Source organism: Equus quagga, chromosome 3 (assembly GCF_021613505.1).
Source record: "Equus quagga isolate Etosha38 chromosome 3, UCLA_HA_Equagga_1.0, whole genome shotgun sequence".
NCBI classification, from domain to species: domain Eukaryota; kingdom Metazoa; phylum Chordata; class Mammalia; order Perissodactyla; family Equidae; genus Equus; species Equus quagga.
This window is the reverse complement of record NC_060269.1, coordinates 104,653,499-104,678,013: the sequence shown is the minus strand read 5'-3', so window position 1 is coordinate 104,678,013 and position 24,515 is coordinate 104,653,499.

The window sequence follows — 24,515 nt, the reverse complement described above, 5'->3', positions numbered from 1 at the left end:
AACGCTCCCCCTGCTCAGGTCCTCCACTTCTCCAGGGAAGGCTGCATACCTTAGGATTGCTCCCAGCCAGCCATCAAGCACTGTGGCTTGTGAAGATGGCTTTCTTTCTCTCCAGAAAGGAATTTCTGCTTCTTCCACCTCACCAGGATTGTCCCTTGTCATGGCAGTTCTTTTTATCCAGTTCTCAGTTCTCTCTCAGAGGTGATTGTTCCAAGGGTAGTTGTAAATTTGTTGTGTCCACGGGAGGAGGTGAGTTCAGAGTCCACCTATGCTGTCTTCTTGACACCAACCCCCATAAATATATTTTGACATTTTTTTGAAGGAAGGATTGAAGAAAAGACCAGGAAGAAAAATTTCGCTGGTGAATGATGTTCTAGCCAAAATGAGGAGTGATAAAGTCATCAATTAGGACAATGTTTGAGAAGACAATAAATTTGGGGAATATTTAGTGCTGTATAGTATAAACCATTAATACTCTTATTTTTTTACTCTTGCTTCTATGAAGCTAAGAGAATATTAAGTTTAGTGAGTGAAAGAACTATACTCAGACATATTTTTTCCTCTCTATCTTATACATCTCAAATGAAGTTGAGGTGAAAACTAATTTGAAAAGGTGGAAATATGCACACAAGGCAAGAATATATTAAATTGTTGAAATAGAAAACTTGGTTTTCATTTTCCTTCTGCCTGTTTTATTTCAGACTATGTTCACATAGACTGATTTTCAAGTAAGGAAAAACAATTCAATATATTTGTGAAAAAACGTGAGATTGATTTGGAGTAACTACTTGTGACTTAGATAAGGAAATAATCATTTTTAGTAAAAACATAGGCAATAAATATTATATATCAGTCCTATTTTATAAATAGAAGGTCAAATATACTAAAATTGATTGCCAGAGAATAAACATCTTATTAATATATGGATGATTAAAAATAAAAAACTAATGCTCAGCAACAAAATAAATGAAGAAATACATCCCCACATAACTCTGTGTGGTGTCCAGAGAAGTAGAAGGAGAGATATCTGAGAGAAGAGAAAACACACAGGACTAGTAGAATGGATAGACTTATCTAGACATCTTTCCCAAAGATCTTTCTGAGGATTATATTAAAGCAGGGTAGATATGCACATCCAGCATTTACGCTTCTTTGAAATAGAATATTGAGATAAATAAGCAAGGAGTTACCACTTCTTGGCTGTGCAATTGAACAAAAGAGTATAATTTGCCAACAAAGATGACAAGACTGAGGTCTATCTATTTAACATCCAATATTTTAATATTGTTCAAAGTCAATTTAATTAAAAATCTAAAAGAGATGATGTATAGATGATACTTTCTTAATACCATACAAAAAATGATCCTATCATTTACCTAATCATTAACAGTATGCTGGAAAGATTGATAAAATGATTGAAAGAAAATATTATAGCTATGAGGCTTTTTGAATTTTTTTGAGGGAAAAGTAATATGAGAATATTAAAGTAATACTAAGGCTGAATTAATATCAATAGTGTATGAATTAAGTGGGGGTAAATCATCTTTCCAGAACAACAGCTTGACACAAATCAGACTGAAGAAAACTAGATTTTATAATTATGTCATAATGGCCTACTATAGAACATCCAAAACCACTCCTAATATGGTTGATAATTTCACAATATAGTTAGCAGATTACAGTTGGTTCTGGGATGGTTCTTTACTTTCAAGCTGTCTAAGATATTTCAAGGGGTTGACTATAAAATGAGTTAGTGAAGCTTCCCTTGAGTTCTGGCTAATGAGAATATTTCTTTGGGACACTTGGTGAGCTCAGCATCCAGTCTTTGCTATATTTACTCAGGCCTAATATTTTTTTTCCTCTTCAGTAGCTATATTAGTAATCAGTACTGCAACACTTGAATTGTCTTTGTTCTCTCTTGTAATTGAAAGCTCAGTAGGAGTGCAAGGAAATATCATAGCCTTCACTGGGCAGTAGGGGTTGTATTTTTCACTGGTGACTTTAGCTGGATTAAAGGAATAATGGCAGCTCAAGAGCAATTATTCTGTTTTTCAGTTGTCATTCATAAAAGCCATTATGATAATTTAAATCTGTTGTTATTTTAGTTTTGGTGATTCATTTTCAAAGTTAAACCATTAGGAGACAAAACTTAATACTTCTATACAATTTTACATAGTGATTACTATTATTAGTAGTAGTATTAAATATCATTTATTGTATCTCCATTTTGTTTCTGACCATATGCAATATGACTTACCTGAAAAGTTTATTTAATCTCTTCAATAACTCTATGAGGTAATCAATATTATTATTACCATTTGGAATTGCCAGCTATTATTACCAAGAGAAAAAAGAAACCAAGGGTTTTTATAATATGTTATGTGTCAAAAGCATTAAGTGCTCAAACAGGAAATGAACCTAAGTCTGACTGATATGTCAAAATACAAACAAAAACAATCTTAACTCTTAAGAAAAGGGTGGGAGTAAGAAAATGAGAAAAAAAGAATCAGAATCAAGACTGTGTTTACATTGATTTGTGAAAAATAGCTTAGCCAATTTTTTAAGAAGACAAATATCCTATAACTTTCATAGCAGCTATTACTTGTATTTGATTTTGAGCAGAAGTTTGAGATGAAAGAACAATATTCTTAACTTGAGCTGCTTCAGATAAAATTCATCATCTATAATCTGTTCTAAGCATTTTCTGTTAAAATATTTGTGCAGTGAAATAAAGCTGATTTAATACTTTTACTTTGACCCTAAAGTATGTAAATACTAAAATATATCTCAAAGCTTATTTAGATGTTTAAAAATGGAAATATGGCCAATATGTATAGTGGATTCTGGAGCCGGACCAACTAGGCTCAAATCATATTTCTGTCACTTCTGGTTGTGTGACCTTAAGCAAGATATTTAACCTCCCTAAGAGCCAGTTTTCCCATTAGTCAAATGGGTAGACTCTTGTAGAGTCACTGAGAGTATTACATGTGTTAACACATGTATTGCACATACAACAGCTCATGACGTATAATAAGCCCTCAAGTGGATACTATTATTATCATCATATATGCCACAAAGATCAAGGCACGATCTAGAGATGTTAAAATACAATGTACTCAAACAGTTTATCCAATGCACAATTGACATTTTATCCTTGATTGCAGTATAAGCAATTTATTGAGGAGAAATAGTCTATAGGAGTGATAAAAGAAGTGTCTAAAGCCACTTGGAAACCTAAGGGTAATACTTAGCAGTTTTTTTGGGTAATATAAGGGAATTTATTTAATCTAAAACTTGTATATCTCACACACAGACGTACTAAAAGATATACGATGGGATCAACATAAAAGTTCAAGAAGCAGATGTCCATCATTTCTGATCTGAATGTTTTATAGATCACCAAAAGAATCTGTTAGCCCTTTCAGAAGTACATCTGTATTCACTATCACTCCACAGGTCCTTAACTCCAAATCACTTACTTTCTATGAATGGTTCATGAAAAAGAGTCTTTTACAATATATTTCCTTTATGCTGACTATTTGATAAATGAAGACTGAATACTAATAATAAATTATTAGCTTCTACACAATAAAATATCTCAAATACTGTTGAATACTTACAAGCAGTGCTGAGGTCTATATGATTGCTTAATCAGGTCTCAGGGGATCATTGGGAACTCCAATGAAATGGAAATTAACTATGTTTTATATCTTAATATACAGTGGTTTCTCCCTGTGCAACCATTTCAGGCAGAAGTGATTTGTGACCATTAATTAGATAATTGAATACAAATTAGGATCTTTTCCCCCAAAGGGAAAGGCTTAATTTCCAGATATTCAATATCATTTGGCCATTTATTGTATTCGTGGTTTGAGTTGAACTTCCCACCAATTAGCTGTGTTATTCTGTGGTAAAACAATCATTCAGACAGGAGAAAGAAATCAAATAACCACTGTCCTTCACAAAATCGCAAAACCTTGAAGACTGAAGAGGTAAAGAAAATAAAGTCCTTAAATAGTCAAGATTTATAAACCATCAATTTTCCAAGAATCCCATGCATGCTGCATTTGTTTGAGTAATCCAGGCTGTGGTAACAAATAGATAGCAAAATGTCAGTGGCTTATAATAGAACAACTGTGCAGGTGTGCAGGTATCTGGGGACTGTTCTACTTACAAAGTCTGTCAGGCACTCAGTTTACCAGACATTTTTCTATCTTCAGCATTGGTTTCCAGTGTCAGCTGGTTCTTATCTGCATAGTCAAGTCTCAGTTTCCACGTTCAGTTTCCAGATGGAAGAAGAGGAAATAGGAAGGGTGAGAGAGCCTGGAAGATTTTTATGTCCCACTGCGGAAGTAGCACTTATCATTTCCTCTCAAATACATTGGCCTGGATTCAATCACAAGGTCACAGCTGCAACAGAGCCTGAAAAATATGTTAGGCTATGTACCACAGAAGAAAAAGGCATAAATCTCAATGAAGTACTAGAATTCACTGCTGGAGAACGTACAGTGGGTGGGCCCTCTGTGTCTGCAAGTTCCATATCCAAGGATTCAACTTACTGTGATTGGAAAGGCCTGTGATGGTTGAGTTTGTACTGAATATGTACACTTATTTTTCTTGTCATTATTGACTAAACAGTACGGTATAACAACTATCTACATAGCATTTGCATGGTATTAGGTATTATAAGTAATCTAGAGATGATTTAAGTATATAGGAGGGCATGTGTAGTTTGCATGAGAATACTATACCATTTTATATGGGGGACTTAAGCACCTGGGGGTTTTAGTTTCCGCAGGGGACCTAGAGCCAATCTCCTGCCCATACCGAGGGAGGACTGTGTTTGTCTGAATATGCCCATTAAACGAAGGGATGTAAATAGCACATCGATGAAAAAGGTAAAACAAATTCAAGTAAAAGATTGCCCAGAACTAAACATAATTAGAGGAAGATGCTCTCGCTGTCATCACCTGGATGCACTGCAGTCTGCAAGGATGCACGTTTGCAAGCGTTTCAACATGTCTTAACCTCTGCTGTTTTTCTTCTATCACCAAGCTTCATTAAAGTGTGAAAACTACTAAAGGGGGAATAGGTACTGAACTTGCCATAGACGCAGCCATCTTCACTTTGAAACTCTCCATGTGCCAGCCATGAATTCAGCTTAGAACTTCACCTTTATTCTCTGGTCTGTATTCCCTAGATTAGGCAATAATATATATTTAATAAACATAACATGAATACCACTGAATAACAGAGGTTTTGAGGAAACGTGTTGACATTAAACTCTCATGCGAAGATCAAACTAGATCGTACATCTGTGAAGGGATCAAGAGACTCCTGAGGGAAAATAACTTTTATTATCAATTATCTTGGGAAGACTTTGATACAGGATTGCGGGATGAAAATGTGTATGTTTTCCTTAGACAAGTTTGAGATTAATGACTGATGCTTGGGAGAGCAATACTTCATTCCTTAAAGTCAGAGGGTCATAGTAATGCCAGTCTGAGAGGCAAAGGACGTGGAGGAGCAGCAATTGGCAAGTGGTATTGCCATCAGAGAGAGAAATGAGAGGGAAAGAAGAGAGGGATGTGACTCTGAGCCTTTACGGGGGAATTGCTCAGAAATATAACGTATACAGTTAGGGAAAAGCAAATTTCTATCAAACTTGAGAGGACTTGTGCCATGGAATTATAGTTCAAAACTGAACTCCTTATCTAAACTCTTTAGCTTCCTCCTCTTTTTGTGTTTGTATATTAACACCCGTCCCTTTCATTTACTATTCAAAACACATATTTTGGCCTAGCCTTCTACATCATTCTATCTACCTTAAAGATACATCACTTTTCTTTCTTTCTTTTTTTTTTTGAGGAAGATTAACCCTGAGCTAACATCTGTTGCCAATCCTCCTCTTTCTGCTGAAGAAAACTAGCCCTGAGCTAACATCTGTGCCCATCTTCCTCTACTTTATATGTGGGACACCTGCCACAGCATTGCTTAACAAGTGGTGTGTAGGTCTGCACCAGGGATCTGAAACAGCGAACTCTGGGCCGCCAAAGTGCAAACTTAAGGGCTGTGCCACCAGGCTGGCCCCACATCACTTCTACTTCTTAAGGACCACTCTAGAGGAAATTATTGCAATATTATTACAGTAGGTGAAAGATAATGCATTAAAGCAATGAAAATATTGAGGAAGAGATGGAGCCACTCACTAGATGCTCTCACCCTCTGCATCTATGCAGTAGGCAAACTGAAGAAGAACAAAAGACAGAGAGAAAGAAAGAAAGAGAAAGAGGAAAAAATGCTCGAAGTGCCAAAAAAATATATTTAGTGCCAAAAATAACACATCATTATCGTAACTAAGTGTATGAAATTAAGGGCTTGTATAGGGGCCTCTCTCTACCTGCTGAAAGAGGCTGCAACTGACCTATGCCTGGGGCTACTGGAGGGAGAATTTGTAGACAGAACTTGAGCTAAGTTGCCTAATGATAAGATGACTGGATCTGCAATATTGATACATTCAATATCACCATGGAATAGAAGTAACAAGCCTTCAATTAAAAAAGCAAAATGAAAACTTGTTCTCCACAATGACAAAGTGGTAACAGATAGGACTGAGTAGGAAAAAGAAATTGAAAAATACACTAAATGATCTTGCAGGCCAAAATTCTAATATACATGAGAAAAGATAATAAAATCAATATGCGTTCTTAGATCAAAAGAAAATAATAGAATGATCTGAAAATGAGTAAAGAACAAGAATCAATATACAATTAATTTCTAGTCACTGTAACTATTATTATTCCTGTGCTCTATAATCACAGTTTTGTGAACTAGATGAGTTTTGAAAACTCTTTTGGGCATTAGTATATGTTCATATGGGGGCATTATTTGCTTTTGTTACATTGAGTATTCTCTTCTTTATACTGTAGAACAAGGCTTATTTTTTTTCTCCGTCAAAACTGATAACTTTCCTGGGTATCAACTAAAGGATTAAGTATCATATGCAATGCCAGGAAATTTATTACTAAATATGCAATTCATCTTATTTGGATGGATTATCCCGGTTGCTGCTGAACATACTCAAGGAAAATTACTTTTTAATGACATTAAATGAAAATTGCAATCAGAGAAACAAACATGTTGAATGCCAATTTCAGCTTGGATTTATAATGTTAATCTACATGTTACCTACATAACTAAAGGGATACTGAAAATACTTTTCAACAAAAAGCCTTCATGTCAAATCTTGGTTTTTTCACTTAATCATGTGACTTTGAATAAATTGTTAAAGCTTCTTTCGTACTGTAAAGTAGATGTGAGAATTACATGAGATAATGTGTATAAGGTACGTTTTGCATTGCCTGACACTTCCTGGCTGCTTGATAAATAGTATTTATTGTGGATATTTTATTACCTTTGTAGTGATTGTCTTATTTTACCAACTGTTGATATAAGCATATAATTTTATCCTTATTTTGTTTCCAATATTAAATGAAAAATTTTGCCTTTAAAAAAGTATGTTTAGTAACCTGTGTTCTTCTGATCATTGACACGATGTTGAGATATTCGAGATAAAGAAGTTGACTTCCTTACAACTTAGTCCAGCACTGTTGTTTGAGAAAGAAGTATGTGTGTGTGTGTGTGTGTGTTGATTTTCTATGTAATATCAGGCATTGGCCTTAAAATGCAGGGCTTACAATGCTTTGTCCACATGGTAGTTTTGTAAATACTGTATTTCTTAATAACGAACCAGTTTGATATAGTAAATGCTTTATGTATTATAAATACATATACCGTGAATCCATACCCATAAGGAGGCTATGGATCAATAAAACATCTCATACTGGCTCATTATTAAGAAATTTATTTGTTATTAAGAAACATATAAAATTGCAACCAATTCTAAAAATTGGTTATTTATCTTTGAAATTCATTTACCTTTTGGTACATTCACATCACTCCAGAAATCTCTGTCTCAGTTAATCAAATTCTAGGGAAAGCTCTTATTTACTGAAAAACATCTCCAGGGCCTATTCTGTGTAGTAAACACTGTACTTGGTAGCAAACTGTAGTGGTGACAGCAGAGATATAGTCCTTCCCCTCACGAAGCTTACAGTCCAGAAAAAAGACGTGAGTATAAGGGCAATGTGTTTTAAGGTAAAAGTTCAGTGCGATATGGGACTACAGCAGGAAAATCTAAATCATATTCTGCAAGTTCTTATATTTTAAAAGAAGACTGTCATTTTTACATTGTATTATCCTCCTATTACATTTCAATGAAATATATGTTTAATTTCTTTTATTCTCAAAACATTGCTATTTTATGGTAGCAAATGAGAAGAAATGTAACTCCTTAGAAGTGGATGCTGGTGAAAATTATTGAATAATTTTGGGATATATTAATGGACAGTACATCATTAGTTGTTTGGTGCAATTTGTTTGGTGCAACTTATTGTTCCAAGTTGGCAAGATGGAGCCATTAGGCACGCCTCTGACAAAAGACTGTATATAGTAATTTCACAGACAAATATGTAGTTTGCATGAACATGATGTCTCAACAATTACAGCTTTACTTAAGTTCTTGATGATGAACCATTCCTTTATTTTCCATGCTAGAATATTGAAAGACAGATGTTTAATTTTTGGCTAAAATCATTGACTTAAAAACGGAAGGCTCATCGATTCCATGTCTCTGAAGCTAGGTCAGTTGGCTCATCCTGAAATTCCAAGAGCCTTTTCTGGGTTGGTATGGAGTTAGGAAAACCTAGTGAGAATATATAATAGTTCTAGGAGACGATTATATTTCAGAGAACTTTTAAAAGAAAAGATTACTCTAGAGTTGCTCCCTAAAACACAGGTTTCCTTGAACAGATCTTATGAGTTATCCAAGCAAATCAAGCCAAAGCTTTGGGTGATTGCTAAAGATTACCTAAAATTCTGCTTTCACATAGTATTCAGTTAGGAACATTTTTCATAGTTTAGTCAGTATACTGTAATCTTGTCTACTTATTCCTGTTTATTAAAAAATAATCATTTGGTTAGTAGCTTCAATGTCTTTGTTCTCTTAAACTTGCCTTTTGTAACTTGCTGAAAGCTGACACTGAAAACAGTGCTCGTGGTTTGTATGCAGAACTGATTGTTTTAAATTACATCTGACCTGAACAGGGACGTTTAAAAAGGTGGCGAGTGGAAATGTGAGTCTAAAATTAATGTGTGCACATTTGTTTGAACTTCAAATCTTATCTATTCCTTCTATGCTCCGTGCCTTTATTCTACATCTATTTATTTATGTGATAAATAAAATTAAGTACACATTAAATGACTCAAAATTTATGAGAATTCTGTATTATAAATGTGGGAAAGACATGTGAAAATATATTTTAATAGGGACAAAATAAAGTTTATTTTTTTTCCTTGACAGTTCTAAGTGTAAAAAAACCTTGAACTACAACCTGGATATATTTCTGAAATTGTATTGCTATTCTTAACATGTTCTATTCCTATCACAATAAATTCATTCTTGGTTGACTCATTCTTTTAGCAATTAACACAGTTTATCAGATCATGAATATGCAACAAAAATAACCCTTGACAGATTTTTCTCCATTCTGGTTATGAAACCAGGCTTCATTTTTCCATATGGCATTCCAACTGCTGGCACAATTGTTTTATTTCACTTGGCATTGACTGCCCTATTACTGTCTTCCATTGCCTTTTCTTATCAGTGTGTGTCCAAATTAACCATTTCTGCCACTTAAAGCAGAATTATTCAATCATTATATTTTAAAAATGACAAGAACTTTTGAGCAACTGGGTAAGTTTTAAGCAAAAAGCTGAAATTAGATGTAGGCTGCATGACAATCCAATTACATAAATGCAGTATGAAAGTATCATTCTACATTTAATGCCTAATGTATAAATCTTTTTTATTGCAACAGCTTCCATCTTGCATTGTTAACATAAATAGCAAAGTTGAATGTAAAGAACAGAAGAACTGCAAAGGGAGATATAAATTTGTTCTCAGTGCTGTCGAAAGCCTGCTCTTTAACAATTGGTAAGCCGCAGAGTGCTTCAGTGTGTCAGTTTACTTAGTGTACAATGAATATATGATTTCTGATCTTTGTGTACTTACGTCAGAGGATGAGAAGAAATTGAAGGAAACGGGTGAAGTGTTTCTGACTTCTTGGACATTTGGAATAGCAAAAGCCAGAGATGCTATAATTATTAGTTTGGTATTTTGGGAAAAATTAATAGACCTCCTCAGTGCTATTTCTTTTCATTTAGTTTACAGCTTGAATTAAAAAAAATAGTACAGCTTAAGGAAAAATATCTTTTAGTAAAATTTAATCTATTTAGAAGCTCAGCTGCTTTAATTCTCTCTTCAAATGTTTTAAATTCAATGAATTTTTAGGGAGCATCTGCTATCATGAGGTGGACACACTTAAAAATTTTACTTTATTTAAGTTAGATGAATAGTCTTAGTAACAACTGACAAAAGAATACGATACGAACAATATTTGCAAAAATTAGAACAAAAATTAATGGTTGTTGAAAAGCTCCATATCTATGGACTAAATATTGGCATAAAAGAAAAGCAAAGATAGATTTGAGAGAATATTATAAAACAAGATGGCATAAACTTAAAACTGAACATCTCTAGTAAAATCACTGTCTTTGGTAGTACCCCCTTTAAATGACTGTTAAAGGTACTCACACATGTGCATAAAAGGCTTTGCATATGTAGATGGAAGCTGCTCACTAAGCCCTGTAGCCAGTGAAGATGTGCAAGTATTATGCGAGAAACTGCACACATCAACAACAGAACGTAACTTATCTTAAATCCTAATGACAAACCACTCCTACAAGACATTGTCCCTTCTGCAGGATTGTAGTATTCCACAGTTACTTGGTATCTGACTCGCAAGCTGCTAGGCATCCACATTATCACAGCACGCGAAGAAACATGCAATATTCAACACTTGGCATCTGATGGTTTCAGGGGACATACAGTCTTCTTAAGTGCTTTCAAATGCCAGATTTTGTTTATACTTAATGTGGGTTTTTATTTTATTCTTGATGCCACACCAATGTGTGCCCTTGTGAGTAAAGATTGAATTTGAACAGGAGAATAGAAAAGCTTATACTTGAAATGAACAACTTGACAACTTTGTCTCCCTAAGAAACTGTGGCCATCATGAATGTTCTATCCTCCCTTTTTTATTGTCTCTTTTTCTGCTTGGATAAAAAGGGCCTGGGAAGCAGTTAAGAATGTGAGACAGCCCCACAAACTGCTTATTCTCGGGTTACACCCACGATGGTCTCTGGTTTCTTAGAATCCAAACTGAAAGCTGCCTATCCTCATCTAATTTAAAGATTTCCTCCACATTCTTAAACACAAAATTTCCACTAGCTGATTCCTAAATTGTGTTATTTCCTACCATGGCTTAGACTGTCAATCATGTTATAAAAAATAAGAGGAAAAGGGAAATGAGAAGAATGTATTAGATGTATTAGCCAGTTAATCAATTGATTTAAGATATATTGCCCAAGCAAATTCACAGGACCTTCATGTTCTAATCTGAAATTTTGAATATGTTAGTGTTTCCTAGGTTTAAGAATGATAATCTTCTTTTATTTTTTTTAAACTAATCTATCTTGTTAGGACTTAGAGCTATCAAATATTCAAATGAAATTCAGTAAAAAAATCACAAAGCAAACCATGCAATGGTGTAATAAAATCATAAACACCTAATTCCTGTGTAATTATAACTTTAGTGCAATACATTGTACGTTGAACCATGTGTCTAGTTGAAGATTGTGAGAATGAGGTCTCCTGATATACATCTCGTGTATATATGTGTCATATATATATATATGACAGAAGATGAGGTGAGAGCTAATTGGAGCAAACTACAAGCATGTCCATGCTTCATCTTAATTCAGGAATCCAATTAGAAACTTCAGCATAATTCCAATAAAGAGAGAAGAGACTGTATTATCCTGTGAAAACATGGATTACATTACAACATTTTTCCTACCAAAGGGAAAATTTTCTCATTACTTAACACTAAAGTGCTGAAACCATTAGTATACCCTTTTAGACTTAAAATAAACATGTGTATTATGTGCCTGTGTTTCCCAATGGAGATCACAAGTGGTGTCACGTTGCGCTGTGGATCCATTAGCAACATAATGGCATCCAACCACAAGTCCTGCTAATGGTTTAAATTGGAAAGCAGATTTTTTTTCTTAAATTCAAAATAAGAAGGAAGAAAGAGAAGGAAGGAAGGGAGGAAGGGCGGAAGGAAGGAAAGAAGGAAGAAAGGAAAGGTTCTCTTTCTTGTTATTTTTAAGTACACAGTCAGCTTAAAATGGTGTTTCTGCTGAGTAATTCAGTCTGTGACACTTCAAGAAAAAAAAGTGAATGAAATGAATGAATCAGAAGATCCAGTACTTTGTAAAAGTTGTCCAGCATGCAAGAATTAATAAAGAGTATAGCCCGTGTAAGCTTACTCAACAAGATGTTTTCCTCATGAGACAAAGCAGAACTGTAACATTTTGAAATTGGGGCATATGACCTAATCCGGGATAGATATCTTGGGACAAGCTGACGTTTGTTTGTATAAATCACATACAAAAAAAACTAAGTGGCTTCTCAGTGTTATTTACAATAGCATTCTTATAGAAGGCTGCTTTAATTACTAGAAAGAAAAGAGGAGTGGAAAATTTATAGTCATGAAAGATATGAGCAAATCCATTAACAGAAAAATAGAAAAAATCATTCTATGGTAAAATTTCAAGTATTGAAATAACTTATATTATGAATTCTCTCTCCTTTTCCTTACTATGTTTTGGGAGGGTATGAAAAATAAGAAACAAGACACTTGATTAAATTGTTCACACTGTAGCTAAAGCATGGCTCTCTGACTGCTAATTTGGCAGACAGGACATATAAAGGGAATTTGTTGAGGAGATGTCTGGCTCACAGGTAGTCTTTTTTAATGCAGAAGACAGAGTTTTTCCAAGAAACCTAGCCTCAGTATTGGTTACTGAATAGTGTCCTTAGGCCACCAAGCTCCATTAAATCTCTCTTTTTTGTAAAGAGCCCTGCTGAGAATAGCAATTCTGATCATTATTTTCTTAGGAAAATATAGGCATATGTTCACTCATTCTGCCATGCTGCACTTAAGTGATTAAAAATTCATGTTCCAAGTAAGAAGCTGTTAAGTAGCTAATTATTTATTCTGTTTACAAGATATGCCCCAACTGGTTAGGGGAAATGGATGCTGGGGACTGAAGAAAGCATTAAATATATTTAGGGTGAGAAGGCCAACCTGCCTCCTGGTGGGTATATTATCAAGTGGTACAAATTGAAAGAGTGCCTTAAGCAAACAAACCACCCATTAAACAAATGGAGTATTTATTTTAGGAAGATGTGGAATATCTTTTACCTTTTAATAATCCCACACACAAAAATCTATTTGAAATTCATTGTCAGAGAAACTCAATTCATTACGTACTCCAAACTAGCTTGTAGCATGAAAGAGCATTTTAAAATTGAATACATATCATAGAAACGAGTTTTTCAAAAAAAAAAAAAATCAGGAAGAAAAAAATGTAGAATTAAAATAGGATAAATATTATGTTTAAAAAATCCCTAAGTGAAAAATATACACACTAAGCTATTAAAGGAAATAATAGGAATGAAATTGCAAATGGTCACTAAAAATCGCTAATAAAAGACATTTTCATAAAGCTTTCAAAATTAGTGAGATGACTATAAATGGGATACTGGGCTCAAGCAATATGAATGGATAAATTTATATTCTGTAAAATTAATTCAGTAACACTCTCAATTGTCATATTATTCTTATAATTTGCATAAAGGATATACAAGCTGCGGAAATAATTATAATAAAGTGTTGCAGAGTATGCATGAATATGTCATATAAGGTCTGTCACTGGGTTTTCAGAAAGTTTCTTCTGAGGATAAAAGTGCCTGAATGGAAATATGAACTGAAAAGTTGACCACAGAATCTGGAAACACCTACATGACCATTTTATGAGTTTTCAATCTTTCTTGAAACATTTGTTTAGAATGTTGAACGTCACTGGAGTAAGACTCCGCACCTATAGTGTTAGATATTTCTAAATAAATGTATGATTAAATGTTTATTGAGAATGTTTAGGGAACAGTCATTCTCATTAATTAAATAAACCTGGTTAATAAACATCACATTTTCATAGAGTTTTGTATAATAAAATATACTTACATAAGCCATTATAAAATGCAATCTTTATTATATTTTTGATAATTTGAGACCTCTTTTCAGGTCATAATTAGTGATACTCTTTAGCATTACAACTGCATTATTTTTTTCCAATCAAAGTAATCATACAGACTCGATGTCACAAGTTTTTTGGTTTTCTTTTGGATCCTGTAATTCAAGGCTTCGCCTTTTGGTGTTTATGATGATATAACAGATGATATAATGAACCATAAAGTTATGGCTAAGAAAAGCAGATCCAGGTCTTGTGACAACAATCTCAATATTCTGGTCACTGTGCCATTTATGCGTTTGTTTAGGACTTTTATTTCCCAACAATGACCAGACTGATAGAACATAAAATGCAAATATATTTGATAACATCATAATTACAACTGTTCTGGGTATAACTTTTTTGTATCCTGTTTAACATTATTTCATTCAGTTTTTAGCTTTTCATCTCCACAGGAATAATCTTTTTTATCCTTTGTCTTTATGTGTTTAGAACTTGCAAAGCATTTATTATAACATGGAATTGTTATCTTCCATTAACGTACTCTTTGTCCTGCCATTTTTAAGTTCATCCTGCTTGTAGAACTAAAGTCATTCCTTAAGTAATTAGATAAGATGTATAATAAATAAAAATTTCAAAGTAATATTTACATTTTTATGAAGTTTCATGCTGTACTGATTTCACCCTTAATCACCTAGAATAGTAGTTGGCAAACTATAGCCTCCAGGTCAGATTTACTTGACTGTATGTTTTTTAAATAAAGTTTTATTAGAACATTGTTATACATGGGCCTCAAGCAACAATTAGTGAAAAAGAATTTCCAGGTATAAAGCCTAGGAATGCATAGCAACCTACTTAGGAGGATTGTTGCATGCCAGACCCAGAAACCACTGATGTAACTTGATTTTTTAACTATAGTTTTCGAGTTTTTTCTTAGCGGTTGCTGTAGAGATTAGAAAATGTATTTTAACATCATAATCTGCATTAGATTTATACTACTTTGATTCCAGTGAGACATAGAAAACCCGCCACACTTTGTGCTCTTATTCATATATGCATAAATATATATATTTACAAATACATATGCACACACATTTTTACATGTGTGTACACAGATACACATATACGTGTGTACATATATATGCTGTATATGCTTTACAACATACTCATGTAGAAATTATGTACATATATATGTACATAACATAATTATATGTACATATGCATACATACCTAATTTTTATATACATAATTTCTACATGAGTATCCAGTCATATCCAAATACTTTCAGTGCCAAATGCTTTGGAGCATACTTATATAAAAATTACACACACACACACACACACAAACATACATAGACACACATTATATATGTATATATGTGTATATGTACACTTTCTATATATATAAAACATATGGAGATAAAAATATATAGATAAATAGATAAAAATATATAATATATATAAAATGTATATAATATAAAATTATATATGTATATACGCACATGGATATATGTATATATACATATATGTACTTTCTATTTAAGTATGTTCCAAAGCATCTGTCATTGGAAGTATGTGAATAGTGGAGAAGAAATAGAGTTTGAAATTTACAGAGTCTAAAAATAGTCTGTGAGGGACTGGCCTGGTAGCTTAGTGATTAAGTTCACCTGCTCTAGGTGGCTTGGGGTTGGCAGGTTCGGATCCCAGGGGCGGACCTAGTACTGCTTGTCAATCCACACTGTGGTGGCATCCCACATAAATTAGGGGAAGACTGGCACAGATGTTAGCTCAGTGATTATCTTCCTCAAGCCAAAAGAGGAAGACTGGCAACAGATGTTAGCTCACGGCCAATCTTTCTCACACACACACAAAAAATAGTCTATGTGGGGGCTAGCCTGGTGGCCCAGTGGTTAAGTTCACGAGCTCCACTGCAAGCGGCCCAGTGTTTCATTGGTTCGAATCCTGGGCGAGGACATGGCACTGCTCATCAAACCATGCTGAGGTGGCGTCCCACATGCCACAACTAGAAGGACCCACTATGAAGAATATACAACTAGGTACTGGGGGGCTTTGGGGAGAAAAAGGAAAAAAATAAAATCTTTAAAAAAAAATAGTCTATGAAAACTTCTCCAATATTCAGATATTCAAAGTCATAAGAATTTAGTTCTCATAATAGCCTCATCAAAATGGAACTTCTTTCTTGGCAGAAATATACTTGATTATGCAGCATACATAATTATAAATACTTGACACACCATTTTATTGATAGCGAATAATGTGTTTTATCAATAATGATTAATGTTAGAGGAAAGATTGATTTATCTTTCCCTTCTCACCTTACAAAACTTTCAAATTAAAATTAAAGTTGTACATTGTACAATGTACAGTTAGCATTTACAATGACAAAATTTTTGTCAAATAGAGAAGCAAAGAACATAAGTTCAAAATATGGGGGACGGTGTTACACAAATACGTCAAGAAGTTAATATAAGTACTGTGTCAGTTTCTGGATTTGGAGTTGTTGGTTGCATCGTCGATGTTTGAAAGAAGGAGAAGAAGCCTCCTCTGTGAGGTTGGCAGAATAGAGAAATACCTTCATGATGAGAATAGTTATTACTCTGTGTGTCATGTAAAATAGTATTTCTCTTACTTGGGTACTCCTGTTAACAAAATTGAACAATTACACATTCACTCTTGGATGAACTCTTTTCCTGTAGTTTTCTTTACATAACAAATTTCCCTGAAATAAATGAAAAATTATCATCCGTAACTTGGTGTGAGGTATTTTATTAGATCATTTGTTTTATGTATTATTTATTTAGATTTGTCCTTTAACAGAAAAGAATAGAAAATGAATAGGCGACATGAGATCACGGAGAAGGAAGGAATTGTTAGAAACTAGCAAAGAAAAAAACAGGCAGAGAGGAAGTATCAGCAAGGATAAATTTTGCCTGCCCTATCGTGCCAAAATTCATCCTTCAGCTTTAGAATGCGGAACCCTCTCAACAATACTTTAAATTTGTAGCCTAGTGAATGGAAAATATTCGCCTACTCGCTGCAAAATAATAATAGGCTTTACATAGTCATTTATAGGGCAGTCAAATAAATTAGCATTAGTAAATGCTTAATCAGTTCTCACTTTCACATATGAGGAATTTGAGGCAAATTAAATATTTTACTGAGATTCTCATAGCGAGCAGGGGGCAGAGCAAGAAGAGGAGCTGCAATCTTTCAGGTCTGGAGCTGGAGCTGCCACACTCCAGCCTGGGGCAGGGGTCTTCAACGATTAAATTTTCCTGAGGCTTAGCCTCAGTTATATCATTATTCCCATTTTCCTCCGTTTTACTAAACTAGCACAAATCTTCCTCTAAAACTTCCTTACACAAATTATTCCTTACATAATAGTACCAAAAGGCTTAAGTTATTTACTTTAGACTTATTTTTTACCTTAAATGCCTTAAATATAGAAATAGCGGTCTAGATGAAAAGTTGATGAAGGTTATTACTTTGGACATGGACTGTTTTAGGGTGAAAACTGCAGAGTATCTAAGCTCTCTGGAGACATAATAATAGACTAAATTACACTTTAGTATTTTTCCAGACCCTCCAAGTCTCCTCAGGAGAATACTGTGTCCTTTTTTAAAACTTATAAGCCCATGATTATTAAAGGAGAATATTTGCTTATCAGGTGAAATCAGAGCATAGAAAATATTAAAGTGAAACCTTCAATTTTGGTTGAAGAATAATTGAGTGCACACACACACACATTTATATGTTTCTCTTTAGCATATTATCAGGATGTCAAATGTGATATAAAAACAGAATACTAATCAAGTTATTTTAGGAAATTAATTCAGGGTATAAGGTAGAAAAAAGTAACCCATGAAACTAATTATTTAACATACATTCCAAAGCAAAACTATATAAAATATTCTAATTTTTAAAAATATCATGTTTGGGAGGCTAAATATTTACCGCAAACAATCTCAAAAAGAGTGTAAAGTTCCTATGATCCATTTTATTTTTTAACTTCAGGAATCAGGACACATTCTTTTGACAATTCTTAGTGATGAAAACTCTACATTCATTGATAATGAATTAGTTTTCAAAGCTATTAAAAGTTATTCAGAGTGAAGTCTAATGAATGTTTGCTTATTGAGCAGCCTAATATCATTCGTCTCTGGAACACAGGATATTTATTTAAAGCACTCTGAAAGTAATTTATTAACCCACTCCCAATATCAACTACAATACATTAAGCAAGAATATTGTTATTAAAATAGATGTATACGTTTGAAAAGCTACATTGAAGCAAGATTCTAGTGTCAGTTTGGCTGAGAAACAGAACAAAAACTTGTTACATTACTTGCAGATTTGTATAAGAATGTCCACGACTCTATCACAGATCTTATTGTGCCAGTAGATTTTGTTCAGACTCTTTACACTGTGTCTACTGTGTTTTCCTATATTCCTAGCTGAATATGGAAATATATTTACTTTTCATTTATTAGTGGAAAATAGAAACAAAAATTTTCATATATCCTCTATACCTTTATAGTATAGCCACCACATTATAGTTGTCTTGAAAGAGAGGAAAAATCTAAGCAACTGCATGACCAAAAAGAAAGAAATTAATCAGAAATACTATAAATACTGTTTTTCAAATAACCTTTTATCTATGTTAGCATTAACTAGCCAAAATTCAAATATATATATAATTGTATGTATAAGGTATTATGTATATATAAAATTATACATATATAAACTAAGTAGTAAATTCCTTTAATGGGAGAAATTAACTGAAAGACTATCAAATAGCAATGTCATTGATAGATGTACACCAAGAATTCAGGTTATTTTCATCTGATGGATTAAAGGCTTTCTTGCAGTCTCTTCCCACGTTTCGTGATGAATACATTTGCAGACCTCTCTGAGTGTTTGCAATGACTTTTGGCTATAGATGTCTGCCATTGCGGAAAAATTTTTATTTCTCTCCAACTGGAGGATTTTTTTCATCACAGTGACCAGTTAAAAGTTTTAAGCAAACAGAAATAATCGCCATCTTCAAGAGTATGTGAAAAAGAATGACAGCGATGCCAAGTTACGCATATTTCAAATAATTGTGAAAACTCCAAGAAATTAATAATTGGGCTGAGCTTGCTCAATTTTCTCTCCTCTAGGAAGACTCTTTGGTACTCTGCCGTGAGAATTCATGTGCATGCATGCATGTATACGTGTGTGGGCATTTTGGTTTCCCTTATAAAATAGGCATTACTTAAGCACTAGTTTATTTGTCCTTGACACTCACACTCCATAAATGTCATTGCAAATGAGAGATGCATGACTTTAATATTCCAATTAAATCTCATAGGGCATGATATAACCAAGAAATTTTGCAGTTAAAAGTAGACACTCCCCTAGCTTGAATGTAGAAAGAAAATATATGCTTTATTGCAAATGGAGGATTGGGAGATGGAGTATGAATCCTTTTCGGGAAGATGTATTAAGTGTCTTTCTAGCAGCTTAGAAAATTATCGCACGTGCTAGACACATAATAATGATTATTCAATACGACCAGATTTAAACATGCAAAAAACCTCTTTAGATCTCCCTTAATTCTCCGTAAGCCACGTGACTAAACAGCATTAAAGAAGTGAGAAAACAATGACTGAATCTTGTGAGCCTCTCTAAAGGAATGAATAATAAGTTTTCAGAGAGATTTTCCAGGGTTGGTAGTGCCTACTGGTTTCATTAATTTATCTTTCCCTAGTTCCTCCCATCTTAGAGAGGATTATAACAGTAGATAAAGAATGAGTGCCATGGAATATTCAGGAAAAAGAAGTGCCGAGTACACAGGCTTTTAGATTTTGTTTGTTTTTTAAAATAGTCAACTATTTCAGGATGGCAACTACACATTGAAATACTTTACAGATTCTTTGTTCCTGAGAAATATCACCTTAATAAACAATAAAACTGCACTTTCTTACCATTTCTTCCTGTTCCCTCCTTTCTTTATTTTAAGTTGTTGCTTTAAATATTGCTGAGAAAGAGAGACTATGTTGGTTTTTACCTTTTTTTCTTAATTAAGCATCCATCCTAAAGATGTGACTTCAAGAAGATATATAGCGTTTTCTCTCTAGCAACCTACTTACCACTTCTAGTCTTCCATCATCTTCCCGAGGAGCCCTAACACTCTTACAGGCAAACTTGTAGGAAGAGGCCATCGCCAGATGAAACGTTATTGTTAAAATTTAAATGATAAATTAAACTCTTTAACACAGCTTTATCGTCAGCAGGGGTTAACTAAGTTTCTGCTGAATTAATTAACTAATGCATTTTAGAATAGAAAGACAATTATAATCTATGCAATTTCCTTTAATTTCTGGTTATTATTCACCTGTTTTTTTGGTTTGTTTTTGAGGAAGATTAGCCCTGAGCTAACATCTGCTGCCAAACCTCCTCTTTTTTACCGAGGAAGACTGGCCCTAAGCTAACGTCCATGCCCAACTTCCTCTACTTTAAATATGGGATACCTGCCACAGTGGGGCTTGACAAGCAGTGCGTAGGTCCTCACCTGGGGTCTGAACTGGCAAACCCCAGGCCGCAGAAGCAGAATCTACAAACTTAACCACTGCACCACTGGGCCTGCTCCTATCCACCTGTTTTTATATAGGGGAAAGTAGAAAGAAGAGCGAGGTAAACAAAAAAACCTCAAAGCAAAATTACTATTTTGAATTGCTACTAAGAAAATAATATTCCACATGCTTCATGCTACAAAATTAGAATTCAGACGTATGTGGTTAAGCATTTTAACTACTATACTGCTTATTTAAATTTGGTAAAAAATGGTTATTCTATCTCAAATAATATATTGTATGACTTTTCTGAACAATGCACTGCCATTATTATTATTGGGTCACATAAACAGAAATAACTCAGTACATAATTTCTGCTTTCAAGAGCTTTGTAATTTATCTAAGAAACATATCAAGCCAAAACATGGTTAAAGAAAAATAAGTACTTTATAATATGTGATAAACTACATTAGTCAGAATAAGGAAGAATACATACAGGAGAAGATAATGACACCAGCTACGTCTATCTCATGCTCTATAGCATTTTCTCAGTGCGTTTCACATAATAGATGATAAATAAATAAGAAAAAGTTGTATTGATTTCTTAAGATAAATCCAATGATCAGAAGATAAATTGTGTAATTATTTAATTACATACATACATTGCAGAGTTAAAACTGGACACATTTTCAATTTCAACAGAGGCAAGGAAATCATCGATACTAAATTACAAAATGAGTTGTGAGCAAATCACTTTGGAGGACCTGCAAAGTGGTATTTAGGCAAAAGTTGTCCCCACACCTCATGAACTTTATCAACCAAATTGAGATTATAAAAGACCAGTGATGGTTTATTTCATGTGTCCACTTGACTGAACCAATGGATGCCCAGGTAGCTGGTTAAACATTTTTGGGAGATATGCCTGTGAGGGTGTTTCAGGAAGAGATCGACATTTGAACTGAAGGACTGAGTAAAGCAGATGACCTTCCCCAAAGTGGCTGGGCATCATCCAGTCCATTTAGGGCCTGGATAGAACAAAAAGGTCAAAGAATGCTAATTTGCTCTCTGACTGACTGATCGAGCTGGAAATGGATTGTCTCCTCCTCAGCAATCCTGGTTCTCAGACTTTCAAACTCAGATCGGAATCTATACCATTGGCTTTCCGGCTTTCAGGCCTTTGAATTACATTTTATCCCTACCTTTCCTGGGTCCCCAGCTTGCAGATGGCAGATGGTAGGGCTTCATAGTTTCCATAATTGGGTGAGCCAATACCTTATAATAAACCTAATTTAATACGTACATATATATTGTTTTGGATAGAACTCTATTTTATTATCTGTTCAGGGTAGTTTCTATTGACGAACCTAAGTAGGGAGGAAAATGTTATTTATCCCTCCTTCACCCCAAGCCTAAAATGTGGAGCTGAAAATGAGATTACTTGTAGAACTTAGTATGAGTTCTTTGCAATTGGAGGAGAATGGGGAAGGAAATTTAATGAACTTGTGTCTGGAAAACCCACAGAGTAAAAGAGAGATGGCTCCGTTGAGTAGCTGGAATTCCTAAAGTTTCTCAAGTCAAAATGATATGTGAGGTTTTCCCAAGATGCAAACAGGAACTACTGGAGCTGGAGGGGAAATGGAACTGAAAGTGAGTCTCTGTGGAAGGTGCTACCTGAAAACCAGGTGCCAAGAAGCAAGATGGAAGGCAATATTTTTACCATCTAGTGGAGAGTGAAATTTTTTTCGTCAAGAAAATAGCAAGTGAGAGAAGTGTAAAAATTGAAATGCTCTTGGAAATACACAACAGCTCATGAAAGAAAATCAGTTGCAAATATATAAATGGACAATACTGTGTAAAGACATTTCATGACAATACCGGCAAGTTGTAATATTCCTGATTCTTTGAAGACAAAATAGAGGAGAAGTGGAGATATAAGTCTGGAAATGAAAAATATAGAAATATAGTCACTTTAACCAGCTATAGATTCCTCACCTACTGCAGGCTCCAGATGAAGCAGGAAGGAGACATATGAATACTCAAAGAAGCTGTGACTATATTGCAGAAAGACTGGATATTTGAAGAATGGTATTGAGTCTTTTTTTGCTGCATAAATCAATTATAGAAATTGTATTACATACAAGTGAAAAGTCCTGGGTTTATCCATGGGTAGTGGAAGAACTCAATAAAGGGACAAGAAAAGGCAAAAATAAAGACATTTATCAGTGGCGAGAACCCAGTATTCTATAATTACATTACTACTTTACAGACCTTTCATCCTTACTTAGCAAAGACCATGGAAGAATTTAGTATCTTACATATACCTGCATGCTTTACATACTAGATTCATAAATTCAGTGTCTTTAATGTTGTTTTTTCAGGTATAAATTGAAGTTTATGATAAATCAAAAGTGGTCCTAAATAAATGTGTGTATATATGTGTTTATGTGTTAATCGGTTATATTTTCTGAGTTTATCAAATACAAATGAGAGTTTATTAAATACAGCAGGTTTGCTATATTAGTACTTGAATACTAACTGACAAAAAATATGAATCTAATAAATAGCATTACTCCTTCTACATTACGCTTTTAGTCTTCTATTGTGGCGAAACAAATTAACACAACTTAGTACTTTAAGCAACATACATTTATTATGTCACAGTTTCTGTGGGTCAGGAGTCCAGGCACAGTGTAGCTGTGTCCTCTTGTCAGTCACATTGCTGCAATCAAGGGCTTGACTAAGGCTTCACTGGGGAGGAATCACTTCCAAGCTCCTTTGAGCTGTTGGCAGAATTAATTTCCTTGGAGTGTAAGACTGAGGGCCCGAGCTTTCTCTGGCTGTGGGCTGAGGCCACCCTCAGCTCCTACAGGGTACCTCAGCTCAGACCACTCCTTCCCCACACCTCCTAGAGGCTGTCTACTGTTCCTTGCCATGTAGGCTTCCCCTTCATGATGGCTTACTTCACTTGGCCAGCAAGGAGAGTCTCTAGGAAAAGTGGGCCAGCAGGACAGTCTCATGTACCATGACATAATCAGAGGAGAAGTATGCTATCTTTGCCATATTCTACTGGTTGGACACAAGCCACAGGTCCCTATTATACTCAAGAGGAGAGAATCATACAAGAAGGTGAAGAACAGGAAACAGAATCATGGCTAGCCCCTTTTGAGTCTGTCTAGTACAATTGTGATTCATCCGTAGAGACTACACTTGTTACAGGCACAAAGAATTTCTTTATGTTCACAACAAATGGCACATGAATATAAATCATAATATTAATAGGAAATGATATGAACACTTATGCTTATTTAACCTCTGAACTGCATTTTATTCCAATCTTCTAAATTTCTCACCAAAGTTTATGCTAGAGTTGCCAATGAGTCATCAGATTTACCTTTTTTAAATTGTGGTGAAATATATATATAGCATAAAATTTGCCACTTTAATCATTTTAAGTGTACAATTCAGTGACATTAATTACATTCAAAGTCTATCTATTTCCAAAATGTTTTTACCACTCCAGACCAAAACTCTATAACCTATAGGCAAAAACTCCTCATTCCTCCTGCCCCCTAGTAACTTCTAATCTACTGTCTGAATCTATGAATTTGCCTATTCTAGACATTTCGTGTATGTAGAACCATATAATATCTGTCCTTTTGTT